General features: G+C 42.1%; 1 protein-coding gene across 1 annotated transcript in view; it reads right to left on the bottom strand.

The window, feature by feature from the left end:
* Window positions 1–14,025, bottom strand: part of LOC103606350 (stabilin-2-like) — a gene marked incomplete at its 3' end in the record, with an annotated part of 124,450 nt that overhangs the window by 66,745 nt on the left and 43,680 nt on the right. The window lies entirely within an intron of this gene.

Raw genomic sequence — 14,025 nt, 5'->3', positions numbered from 1 at the left:
GAAACTTTTCCAACCCAGAAAGGCCCCTCACAGGCTAACCCAGAGGTCTAGATGGGAAGATGAGAGATGAGGAAGATCTAATAATCCCTTGGTTCAGTGGGTCTCAACCCTGGCTGTGCATTAGAATCCTGGGGAAGCTTAAAAAAAATTTCTAATGCCTGGCCCAACTCCAGAACTATCAAATCAGAAATCCTTGGAGTGGGGCACAGGAGTATGTTTCAGAGCTTCCTGGGTGATTTCATTTGCATTGCACTGTTGCTTGAGGAGGAATGAATTGTTATTGTGTAAAGCCAATGCAATTTTAGTTTATCTTTTACAGCAGCTGGGTTACCTTAACTAATGTACCAGGGAAGTAAATTGGAAGCTTCCTCCTGATTCCTTTCTTTCTAAAGAATGTAGGTAAATATCTGGGGCTTGGAATGGACTAGATTCCAGGTGAAATGATAAAACGAGCCCATACTAGCGTTTCCTAAAACAGTGTTTCACCAAACCATATACAGTTCTGGGAGGTGCTATGGGGGCACTGGAGAAGAGTTCTTGACAGATAATTTGGGAAATTCTGCCTTCAGTGTCCCTTTCTTATAGATTGACCATGCTCATTAGCCAGTTAAAGGTTCTGAGAAGTCCTGTGGTAAAACAACATAACACATTGAAAGAAAAACAATCCAACTTTGCTTAAGGCAGTATTTCCCAAACTTTTGAGACTGAGGGATGTTTTCTCCCTTTGCAAATTCACATTGGCAACCTCCAGATCTAGTGTTCTATTGGTCTCTCCTAGGGAAATACTGCCTTAGACTTTAGCAGGTGGACTATTTTATTTTTTAATTGCCAGCAAGTAGAAATTAGTCTGTTAGTGGCTGCAGAGACTCCACAATCTAGGACCTTGTTGCATCGAAAAAAATCCTATAACTCACATGGCATGGTTCAGAAATTGTCTGAATAGTTGTGTTAATTAACTTTGTTTCTTTTAGGCTCTTTTGATTACTACTAACAGAATCTTCAAGTTAGTTCAAATTGCTACCACCCCTCCCCGATACGTGCCTGTAATTGACATGTAAAGTGCCCAGAATGTGCCAAGCACATAGCAGGTGCTCAATCACTCTTGACCACTATTATACAGTTAAAATATGCAAATGCAATGGACAACAGCTACAGAAAGCTCTGTCTTCATTCAGCCCATTGTAACTCTGAAGTGGGTCTGGATTTCCTCTGTCCTGGGTTGTCCTAGTTCTGCTGCTCTGTGTGTTCCTTACTAGGCAGAATGTCACTTTCTTTACTGTGGTCCATGTTCCTTTTTGCAGATTGTTGTAAACTCTGTATCTAATTATTCCAAGTGGTTTTGAGAGGTGGGATTTGAATCAACGATATTTTGCAGGCAGTTTGCTCCTTCCGATATCCCCTACTGTGCTATGGACAGTCACTTAAGACCTGGGTCCGGCATTCCTCTTGCAGGGCTGCTGTCGCTCTCTTGCAGTTTCTCTCTGGTGTCTTCCTTGGTCAGCACTCGCCTTCCTTGCCCTGCGATCTGTCCTCAGCAGTGTCAACACAAGATGTTATAGTTTCTTGGGTGAGAGGAGTAATTCCCTGATTGAAATCTGAAGAGACTTTTCCCATATTGGGAAAGGAAAAAAAGTGGAGGTGACTAGGACACTTTCTGGGTAACAATGTTGAGCAGTCCCTCTGTCTGTAGGATTCTGGGTTGTTAATGTTTAACTATTCCTTTCACTACGTCATCCTTATTACTGAGTGTTTAATCCTTGGCCACTTTGGATAATAAAATGTTTCAGACGTGCTTTGAGTAGCATTCAAGAAGGGAGTCATCACCTTTACCATCACCATCATCATCATCACTGCAAACTTGCACATAGCTTTTATCATGTGCCAGGCACTCTTAATCTTTAATTCATTTAACTTATTTAGCCTTTTAAATAAGTTTCTTTGAAACTTCATACAGATTTAATAAATTTAAATAATTAAATTAAAAAAATTGAATTTAATCTATTGAACCTTCATCATAAGCCTAGTGCATAAGTATTACTATTATTCCATCTTGCGGATGTGAAGTCTGAGGCAGAGAGAAGGAACAGTAACTTGTTGGAAGTCACAAAACTAGTAAGTGGTAGGCAGGAATGTGAACCCAGGCAATGTGGATCCAGAGACTGATGTTGAGCAGCAACTTGTCTTGCTTTGGTCCTCCAGGAACCTTGAACAAGGTCCACTTGGACCGAGTGAGATGGCCAACGGGGTTAGAGTCTATGCTCACGAAGCAGAGCAATCCTAACTGTCCACATGGAGATCAATTGTACCTTTTGATGTGCAGGGGGAAAAAAAAGCCAGAAATTGGGAATCTAAGGTTAATTTTCTGGTTCAAATTAATTTTTTTGTTCTCTCGGCAGCTTTTGCTAGACTGAAGAAAGAAAACATCTCAGAACAGCAGCTAGGTATTGATCTTTCTTGAATGTCTATCTAGAAAACTGAAAAAGTTGCCTTACATAGCTTAGACAGATCCAACACCTCCTAGAACTTTTCCAAATGAAAGTAGTGCTTTGGGAAGTGACCATTTTAGAAAAGGAATAATAACAGTAAGTCCCTGAAAACTTTCACGAGGAAAATCAGTGGGAACTACTTGGAAATCCCTCCCACCCTCATCTGTACCCCTCCACGTCTGATGTGGTCCTTGATAAAACTTAAATTCTGGGTGAGGGGGAGCAAACAGAACTAACAGAACAGACTTTCGAAACCTCAGTTCACAATTTCAGGTAGTATTAAAGACAGTCTCCCAGTAAGAGAGGTGGATTTTTCTCCACTAGCTTGTGGATTTCTCACTGAGTAGGCATTTTCTGTGGATCGCTTGGTGTTAGATTCAGCTGACGTTCTTTTTGTCTATTCATTGGGCAGAATTCTTAGCACCTGCAATATCCTGGCCAGGGTACAAAATACATTTCTTCTCTCCTTCACATCTTATTGTAACATTGAAACAACTCAAGAGCTATTTATATTCCAAACCCAGAAATTATTAAAAAGGAATCCTCATTCTATTTCTTTCTCTTTTTAAAAAAGTCTCTGTATTGTGCTAATCTGTAGAGAAATATTGAATTCTTTTTTTCTTTGCCCTGCTTTGGGTAAGGATATCTTGCGTTCTTCTAGATTAAAGGATTTAACAAGCTAAACTGAGAATAGACTATAGTTTTATATCATATTTTAAAATAACCTCTGTTGTAAAAAAAATCTTCAAGTGAAATCTAAGTAATATTTTATTTGGCCTGGTTTATATAGGTAGTTGTCCCAAGTATCCACCTTTACTTTTATCGTGTAGACACAGGTCATGTCTTTTTTTTTTGATTGTTATTACACTTAAATTTACTTACCCATTTATTCATTCAACAAACATTTATGAAATGCCAGGCGCTATGCTGGGCTCTGAGGACAGAGCAGTAGATAAGCTGTATTGCCTTGTGCATTGTAGCTTCTGGCGTACTTTTGTACATATTATCTCACTTAAACAACTGTTATTACAGCTTTGTGAAACAGATTGGGCAAGGAGTATTATCTTGATTTGGTAGATGCAAAACTTGAGACGTAAAAAAATCGAGTGATTTATTTAGGGTCAATAAGTTAGTATGTGGTTGAACTAGTAATAGATGCCAGGTGATCTTATCTAGTCATGTGCTCTGCCTGCTATGGCAGACCACAATTCCGATACCTGATGCTTAAGCTAGTGAACGGGTTCATCTAATTCAGCCATTAAAATACTGACCTGAACTGGGTTTGTCTATTTGTTGCCACACTAAGACAAGGCTGTGATCACAGAAGTGCTGAAGAGTGAATATAAAGACCACAGTTGAGATTCTCACAACCACAGGCGTGCTTGGATCAGAACTGAAAGTGCTGAGTCACACATTCCCAATGGTCCATTTCATGGTCTACTGATCTTGTTGACCCCAGCATAGCATCACATGGACAAATTAGATCACTGGAGGCTTCCCGTTCTATGTAAAAGGACTTAGCCATACTCTAGGACCTGTTACAACACAAGCTGTACAGAGCACATGGAACGAACACATCTGCCAGGCACACCTCTCCCTTAGTGACTTGCCGATGTCTGGAATGTCCTTCTCCTAAACAGCCACTTGACCAACGTCTTCACTTCCTTCAAACCCTTGTTCAAATGCACCCTCACAATGAGACCTGTCCAGATGCTCTATTGAAAACTTCAACATACATCCCTCCTTCCAACCCCATGACTTCTGTTTTCCCATATCCTGATCTTTTTCTTTTTCCCTTGGCATGTATCGCTTTCTAAGTTACCACGCAATTATGTTGTTTGTTATGTTTATTGTTTGATGTCTGTATTTCCAATTAGAACATATGCTCGTTAAGGGCAGGGATCTTTGTTTAGTTAACCAATTTATCTCAAATACCTGGAAGAGTACTTGATACATAGCAAACATGCACCATAAATGATTGAAAGAACAACTCACTGAAGAGAGTTTCCCAGCTGTATGGAGAAGCAGATTAGACAATTCATGTAAAATACCACCATCCTCAAAAAGCATTTATTAAAACATACACTTATTTCCTTAAATCCCCTGAGCCACTTACGAATTTACTTATTTCTGTTCTTGATGCTGCTCTGCTCTGCCACCGCCTTCTCTAAATGTGTCATTCAAAATGCTCCTTGTTTCTTGGCAGGCTTTTTCATATCTTATTCTATTGGATTATTATTTTGATATCTGAAAGTCAAATTCTTGTAACTTAGGTTAAACAGTTTTCTGTTGCTTACCAACAAAATGATTTTTATCCACAAAGTCCCTCTTACCTTTCCATACAGGGGCTGTGCTGCTTCAGAAAAGACAGCTGGTTTGATACGTACAAAGGGTCTGTCTCCAGTTCTGCTCCAAACTGCTGGCCCTGACCTTGAGCAAGTCCTTCAGACTCTCTAATAAAATAATGGACTCCATAATGTTCACTTTGTCCCTCCTTGTTCACAAGATTTTAAAATATTCTTTTCACTCTTCTCACCCTAAGGGGATTTCTCTTCCTCCAAATTTCTTTAATTCTTGAGCATGTTGATGGTTAGTTTGAATACTGGGTACGTGCTCGAGGAATATAAAGTTATTTTCTCCACCAGTATTCTGAAATTGCTTCAGTCCCTCAAAATTACTTTCTCAAAGGAAACAGAAATATTCTAGAATTTTGAGGCAGAAAGGGTAGTGGGGATATATTCAAGCGAAGATATATTGCCATGGTGGTATTTTACACAAACTATTTCATCAGCCTGCAGAGGCAGATGTCGGGTTGAACTGCATGAAATAGTCACTCTTACAGGTAAAACTGGACTAATACTAGCAACTTCATATGGCTTACCCTAACATACACCTGTTCAGCACTATACACGATTAGAAAATATTCTGAACTTTTAATCTTTATAGAAAGGCACCATTTAAGTTCACTGCTATTTCTCAGGGACTGAAATTTTAGGAGGGTTATTATTGTGAGAATCAGATACCAGGGCAGAGACTGTCAGTTTTGGTGGAAATGTTTATGTCTCTAGGTAGGATGTACTTTGAGGCCAAGGCAATGCTTTCTATAATGCTTCCTTTCCTGCCCATTGGGTTTTTTCTATTGACTGGCTGAATGAGCCAATGGATAAATGTCCATGCCTTCACCTGGTCCCTGGGCACCCTTCCTGGTTCCTCCACATTGTGTTTTGAGAGGGTAAATAAATGCACCGGTTGTTATTAGGAACTGACAGGGCAATAGGGTTTCCTGCACACTCATCAGATCCTGGCCTTTTCTGGAGTCAGCTTTCCCAAGCAGGGGATATGTCCAAACACGTGTATCCCTGCCCTTGTGGCCTTTCCTTTTCCTTTCTTGGTTTGAGTCTTTCCACACAGCAAACAATCATTTTGTATGTGATTTTTGTTTTTCCTTTCTGTGGAGTCCAGTCAGCAGGTCCTGCTATAAGCAAAATTGTAAAGTAGGCAAAGTTTCTCTTCAGTTCCCCCTTGACTTCCTTTTCAGCAACCTCCCTTCTCCCATTCATACAGCCATTCAATCAACCAACATTTACTGGGGGCTCACTGTACCTGGGAAACTTTTCTGGTTAGGGTGTTACTTCATGGTGGACAGAGGGTAATTATTTGGTATTTACACGGTTGTAGTGAACATTGATCCACCCAATTGCTCAAGAGGGATTTCTGTTTCTTCTCTTTTCCTCGGCTTCACTATCAGCACTTTCTATTGTTTCTACCTTCAGTAGGTGGAGTCCTATCATGAACCCAACCCCTTCTCTCTATCCCCACCACTCCCACCTTGGGTGAAGCCATCACCATCTCTTGCTTACATTATTGCAGTAGCATCTTGCTTGACCTGCCTCCTTCTACCTTTGCCCCTTAAAATCCCTTTCACAAACAGCAACCAGAATTATCTTTCAAAGATGCAAATAAGGTCAAGTGTTCCCAGCTTAGAACTCTTTGATGGCTTGGAATCAAGCACCAACCCCTTGCCATAGCTTTAGGTCCTACCTGAACCTGAGCTCCAGTCTTCTCTGTGGCTTTATCCTGAAGCAATTTATAATTTACTCTGCTATACTCATCCTGTCTTTGTTCTGTGCCTCCAACACTCCAAGTGAACTCTGATCTTTGGCATTTTCACTAGCCGTTCCCTCTGACTGGAGTACTTTGATTTTTGCATAATTGATTCTTCCTTGTCATTAATTCTCATTTAAATGCCACCTCACAGATAAGCTTCCCCTGATTACCCAGGCTGATGTGGTCATCCAGCCACTCCATTCTGGTTCTCCACATAGTACTTATTCCATGTGATAATATCTTATTTGTTATTGTCTTTCTTTGCCCTCCTGAAATGAAAGTTCCAGGAGGGCAACTTTTTACAGGTGTGAAAGGGGGTTTCAGAACTAGCAAAGGCTCATTAAGAGCCTCAGGATAATCCTCACTGAAATGTGAAATGTGGGGAAGACTTAAAGGAGGTGAGGAATTTGCAAAGTGGATGTCCTAGAGGAGAGCATTCTCTGTAGAAGGAACAGAAAGGGGAAAGGCCCTGAAGTGGAAGTGGTACTGGGAGATGGAACGGAAAGGGCCTTGGTGAGGATTCTGGGAAACATTGTAGGCTTCTGGTGGAGGAAAGATGTAGGCTTTGTTAGAAAACCATCATCCCAGCTGCTGTGTTGAGAGTTGATCTTGGTGGAACAAGTGGAGAAGACTTCTCAACCGGCTACTGTACCCAAGCAGGTGAGGGATGACGTTGGCTTGAACAAGGGTAGCAGCAGCGGAGGTGGTGAGAAGGGGCCAGCTTGTTGACGTATTTCACAAGAAAGGCCAACAACATTGGTTGACAGTTTGTTGGTTGCGTAAGGAAGAGACAGGTCAAGGATGGCTCCAACGTTTTTGGCCTGAGTCACTCACAGAATGAAGTTGCCATCCACTGAGATGGGAAGGTAGGAGTGGAGCAGGGATTTGCAGAGGATATTTAGGAATTGGTTTGGGATGTAAATTTGAGATGTCTATTAGATATCCATATGGGGATGTCAAGGAGGAGTTGAATGAATGAGTCTGGCGTGCTAGAGAGAGGCCTGGGCTAGATATTCACATTCGAGAATCATCAGCACAGTAGATCATATTTAAAACCTTGGGATGGAGTAAATCACCAAAGGAGTGAGAGTGGATAGAGAGCATGCTGAGCCCTGGGGACACTGGTGTTAAGACAAATAATGATGAGAGGTGGAGTAAGATGAGGGCTGATGCCTTTGGATTTGGCCATGTGGAGGGTTTTGGTGAACTTGGCAATCTCAGTGCAGAGATCAGGAAGAATGCCAGAATGGAGTAGACGCTAGAAAGAACTAGAGGAGAGAAACTGGAGACAGGGTAAACCTCTTTCTCACTGAGTAAAGGGGAGCACAGAAATAAGACAGTAATTGGTGAGGGTGAAGGTTGGAAATGAGTCAAGGAAAGATTTTGAAAAGGTGAGAAAAATAACAGCACTTTTATATACTCATGGGAATGTTCCAATACTGAGTGAAAAATTGATGATGATCACCATTGATTTCAATATCGAAAAACCACCCCTGTCTACATCATACTAATTAATTCACCAGCCGGTGTTGATGGGCTCCTGTGCTTGCCCGAAGTGCTGTTTACTTCTGGCTCATGGGCTTCTGTTTGGAAGCTTTCTAATGTTAACCAACTATTTCTAGTGTGTGTATTCCAGAAGGAAGGGAAATAAATTTTAACCAGACCCCCATGAGAAAGATCAAAACTAACACACACACACACACACACACACACACACACACACACACCCACCCTATTATCCTAAGTCATTTAAAGTACATCACAGATGATGTGATACCTACAGACCAATGATTTATGGCCTAGCTCCACCCATCTTCTCACTTTAACATTCTCACTCCCCACATTCTGTACTGGATCCCCAGCCCCAGGGTTGGTCCTCAAGAGGTGGAGCCTTCAGTGGCTTGAATAGCATCTGCTTTTTTCCAGGACTTCCTGCCTTGCGGCACCTTCCTAGAGATAGAAGGAGATGTGTAGCTGTCATATACTCTCAGACAAGACCCCAAAAATCATTTAAAATAAATCTTTCCCATCTTCTTACTCTAAGATGTGAAAAATCACTAATGTATCACACATTCTCCTGAGTTTTAGTTCTGGCTCTCCCATTAATGAGCTGTGAACTCTTGGACAAATCATGTTAAGGTCCTTGGGTTCCTGAACTTGAGTTCATTCTGTTTTTTTTTAAAAATCATTATAGCTTCTCTGAGTCTTTGTGAAGAAATTTTCTTTTCTTTTTTCATTTTCCTTTTGGTTCTCTTTGTCTTTAATTGAGGATTGTTAACCTAAGAAAAATACAATTCAAGGGTGCATAAGTCAAAAAACAATTTATTTTTCTTTTTTTGTTATTGTGGTAAAATATGCACAACATAAGATTTTCCACTTTATTTGAATGTGTACAGTTCAGTGGCATTAACTACATTCAGATTGTTGGGCAGCCTTCACCACCATCCATCTCCAGGACATTGTCATCTTCCCAAACGGAAAGTCTGCGCCCATTGAACAGCAATTTCCCACTGCCCCTCCCCCAGCCCCAGTACCCACCCTCCCATCTTCTGTCCCTATGATTTGACTATTCTAGGTGCAGCATGTAAGTGGAATCGCACAATATGTGTCCTTTTGTGTCTGGCTTATTTCATACAGTAGAATGTCTTCAAGGTTCATCCATGTTGTAGCATGTGTCAGAATTTCTTTCCTTTTTAAGGCTGAATAATAATCCATTGTGTGTATATGCCACACTTTGTTTACCCATTCAGCCACTGATGGACACTGGGGTGTTTCTACCTTTTGGTTTTTGTGGATAATGCTGATAGAAACATTGGTGTACAAATACCTCTTTGAGTCTCTGCTTTAAATTCTTTTGGGTATATACCCAGAAGTGGAATTGCTGGATCTTACGGTGATTCTTTGTTTAATTTTTTGAGGAACCACTGCGCTGCTTTTCATAGTGGCTGCACCATTTTACATTCCCACCAACAGGGCAGAAGGGTCCCAATTTCTCCACATCTTTGTCAACACTTGGTATTTTCTTTTCTTTCTTTTTTTTTTTTTTTTTATAGTAACCATGCTAATGAATGTAAAGTGGTATTTCACTATGGTTTTGATTTTCATTCCCCAATGATCAATTATACAAGCATCTTTTTATGTGTTTATTGGCCATTTGTATACATTCTGTGGAGAAATGTCTATTCAAGCTTTTTGTCCACTTTTTAATAGGGTTTTTTCATTTTTGTTGTTGAGTTGTGGTTGTTCCTTATATATTCTGTGTATTAATCCCTCATCAGGCATATGATTTACAAATATTTTCTCCCATGCTAAGGGCTACTTTCCACTCTGGTGATAGTGTCCCTTGATGCACAAAAGTTTTTAATTTTGATAAAGTTCAATTTATCTATTTTTGTTGTTGTTGTTGTCTCTGCTTTTGACATCATAGCTGAGAAGTCACTGCCAAATCCAATGCCATAAAACTTTTCCCCTATATTTTTTTTCTAAGAATTTTATAGTTTTAGCTCTTACATTTTCTTAATTTGGTACTTTTGTGTCTTTGATGTAGAAAAAAAGTTCCATGAAAGCTGTTTCTAAAAGAACAGGGAACATTACACTTGATTCAATGCATACATTGATTAAAACACTTCAGTTTAATATGATTAACTATCAAGGTAGAAAACAATGAAGGATCAGGAAGTAAAAAAAAGAGAAAATAAGGGAAGAAGATAGAGAAGTAGAAGGTGGAGAAGGGAAAGCGGAATACAACCCCCGCGCTGGTAGTCAACAAAGTAAAGATCTGACTTTTCTATTCTTAAAAAATACACCCACTTCCAGTATTTGCTATAATCCAGTGTATATGTTAATAATCACCCAAATTTTGTATGCATAGAGATGATAAAAAAAACTATATAACAAGAAAAATTGCTTACCACATGCTTTGGGAAACAGATTAGGTAGAAAAACAAAAGTTAAGGGGCCGGCCGGGTGGCGCACTGGATAGTGCACCGCTTGGGAAGTGCGGCGGCGCTCCCGCCCGAGGGTTCGGATCCCACATACAGACCGGTTCCCGCTCACTGGCTGAGCGAGGCGCGGGAGCAACGCCGAGGGTTGCGATCCCATTGCCGGTCCCCGGTCCGGTAACACTGAGGGTTGCGATCCGTTGCCGGACACGGAAAAAGAAAAAAAAAAAAAAAAAAAAAAAGTTAAAAAAAAAAAACAATCTGGTGTCCTTGAGTAATAGTTCATTTTGCTCTTAAAGGCATATGAGCCACCTCCTGATAGTCCACAAAACCCAGGGGATTATGAGGTCCAAACAGGAAAGTCCATGGGACTTTAGGAAAAATAAACACACAATTTATATTTTTTCCCCCTTGTCCTGTAGTTTTACTAAAGTTAAGCCTAGGAATTATATTAACACACACAGGGCAAGCAATCTCTTGAAGTGAGAGTTAAAAAAGAAAAAAAAAAAAAATCTGCTTGTGGGCGGGTGGTGGGTGCAGAGGCTGAGTGGCCCATACCTCAAGTTCTCGAGTTCCCGTCCTTCTCTCACTTTCCTTCGGGTCCAGAGAGGAGTTGGCAAGGGACTGACTTTAGCATGTGGGAGGACGAGCTGCCTGATTTTAAACGTGTTGCTTTCCTTTTTCTGTAGTGGGATGTGCCTCCAGGAGTCACTGAGGGCAACGTCCCTTTTAAAGGCACATCACCTGGGAGCCACTGGGGTGGTCTCCCTTAGAAGGGGGCGTGATGAGACCGCTTGTTAATGCTGTAGTTGGGGATGCAGAGCGGGCAGGGGAGTCTGCTCTCGAGGAGGTAGATGCTGGCCTGAATCCCGATTCGGTGAGCCCGGGGTGGGCTGACGTTCTGGATGGCGGCTCCGCATGTGCACTGAAAGAGCCAGTCCTGAAAAGCAGGGCGCTTCGGTGCATGTGGCACCGGGGTTGCTTCCCTCAGGGACCCGGGACCACAGCCAGCGCGGGAAGCTCGCAGCCTCTGTCCCTAACAGCGACCCCGTGTGGCGGCAAGGGGCAACGACACCACCCCGGATCCCAGTTTTCCCCTGAGCCTGAGCCCACTTTTGGACTGTACAATCCCCTGGGGTTTCTGGACTATCCCGAGGTGGAGTGGGGTGGCATCTTCTGGAGAGAGGTGCTAGATTTCATGTCAGATAAGGTTCCTGGGGCTTGGAGAGGTGATTTGAGAAAATGAAATAAACATTTTCTCTGGGTTGTGGAACAGTTCATGCCAGCTACATTTGAGTGGAGTGAGAGGGGCATTTTGGATTTTGTACTTGGGTCCCCTTCTGCTAAGCTTTCAGGAAAGGATTTTCAGTCACATTAGATGGAAAATGCAGCTTTGGGCCTTTGGTAGTGGAGGCTTGTGTGTATCTCTTGTTGCTGACATAGGAATGACACCTCTGGTGTCCTGAAAGGCCGTTTCACCCAGAGTCAGCCAGCAGATCTGTTCTGGGTGGTAAAATAATTTCTTTGTCTACAGTCCATGCCGATGAAGATAGGAGGAGGGGTGTGCGTGGAGGAGAAGAGAGGGCTGCGGAGGAGAGAGAAAGAGCAGAGGCTGGGGAGCATCAGATGGTGGAGAAGGCAGATGGCTTCTCTGACCGAGGTGAGGGCAAAGGGAGCAACGTAGTCTGGCACGTCACCAGAGTAACAGTGACAAGTGTCTTTATAGTCATATTAAGTGCTGTGCACTATTCTCGGAGTTTACGGAATTACCTCACAGATCTTCAACAATCCGATGAGGTAGGTACTATTACTATTCCTCATTGTTCTAGGAGGAAATGGAGGCACGAAGATGTCATGTGACCAGGACAAGTGCCAGAGTTTGGGCTTCAGATTCAAGCTGTTTGGTGGCAGATTCTGAACTCTTGATCTCTCTTTTTGCTGCCTCTTTGCCATCAACAGAATTGGGGCAAGAGGAGGACAGAGTTGGTTGGGGATGACAATAATGGTATAACAGACAATTTTAGTGGCAAGTGAGGGAAAACCCACGTCAATGGCTTCAACCAAAAGGGCATTTATTGGTTCACACAAACGAAGAATTCAGAGATAGGCCTGGCTTCGGGCATGACTTAACTCAGGATTCAAAGGATGTCCCCAGTTCTGTTTCTTCCAGGCTGCTTAATGGCCCCAAGATTTCAGGCACACTTCCTCTCCACACCTAATCAACGGGAAAAGATACTCCCTTTTCCCAGTAAACCTGTCATCATGCATCATTGGCTCTGACTGAGTGTAACGCCCACGTGTGGCAGAGACTGACTCACTATTTACCAAATCAAGGTTTTCCTTCTTCTGTGTAAGCTAGACTACATTTCTCAACCTTTCCCGCAGTTAGGTGTGGCCATGTGACAGAATTCTGGCAAATAAATGTGGACAGAAGTGATATGATCTTGATGCTTTCTCTCCTTTCTGGCTGACTAGAATGGAGATGCTGCCCAGGGCAACCTTCGAATCACAACCACGTGTTTAAAATGGGTATGGGTGGATCAACAAATAGAAAGAGCCCAGGTCCCTGAATCAATGGATGAAAGAGGGTCACCCATCAATTAGGAATCCATTTATGTGAACAAGAAATAAACCCCTGTGATATTAAAGCCATAGAAATTTTAATGTTCTTTCTTGTAAAATAGCTTACCAATGTGGCTCGAGGGATGGGGATATATGAAAACCATTGGGATCCATCCATGGGACTTGGAAAGGGATTATCAGCCAAACCACAAGGCTGGGAATGGGGATGGGGCAGTTTCCCGGAGAAAATTCAAGATATTAACACAAGAAGGTGAGGGAGATGCTAAGCAGTCAATGACAAGTGGTCAAAGGAAGTTGTGGAGCCGTAGTCTTCTGGGACAGCTGGTCTACCACTTCCTTGGGGGCCTGCTTTAGTTACTCATTCATCTGGTCTTGCTCAACGCCCCCTGTGCAGTAGACAATGTGCTAAACTCTGTGGGTGGATGCAGAGATCAAACATGAGCCCGGGCCTGCACAGAACTCACATTCAATGGGGATGATCAGGCATTCACATTTAGACTAGGAACGTTGGCAGAAGTTTTAGCAGGCAATCGTGTTCAAATAAGCTAGTCCAACCCAAACCCAAACCTAATCTAAACTCCAGCCTGTTTCTTGTTTTTGTTCTCAAAATTACTGCTTGTTGATTGACCTCTCTGAATGTAGAGATCTGCTTTTCTTATTACATTCTGTAGAGTTAAGCAAGATTGGGAATCAGATGCATCCGTTTCCTTCACTACAACTAGAGACAAATGCACCATTTTAGAGTTTTTTGACTATGGCCTGTCCCCTTTGCTCTCTGGTCTCCATATTATCTCAATATAGAGTTCAATGTATTTTTTGCAATTACCAGTTTCCTCTCTCCCTCTTCTGCTTGAAGAGGGCAGAGCATGGAACACTTAGAGACGACTGGCAGGAACCCAGTACTGTTG

The sequence above is a fragment of the Galeopterus variegatus genome, unplaced genomic scaffold (genome assembly GCF_000696425.1).
Source record: "Galeopterus variegatus unplaced genomic scaffold, G_variegatus-3.0.2 Scaffold6513, whole genome shotgun sequence".
In the NCBI taxonomy this organism is placed as follows: domain Eukaryota; kingdom Metazoa; phylum Chordata; class Mammalia; order Dermoptera; family Cynocephalidae; genus Galeopterus; species Galeopterus variegatus.
This window is presented reverse-complemented; position numbering and strand designations above follow the sequence as displayed.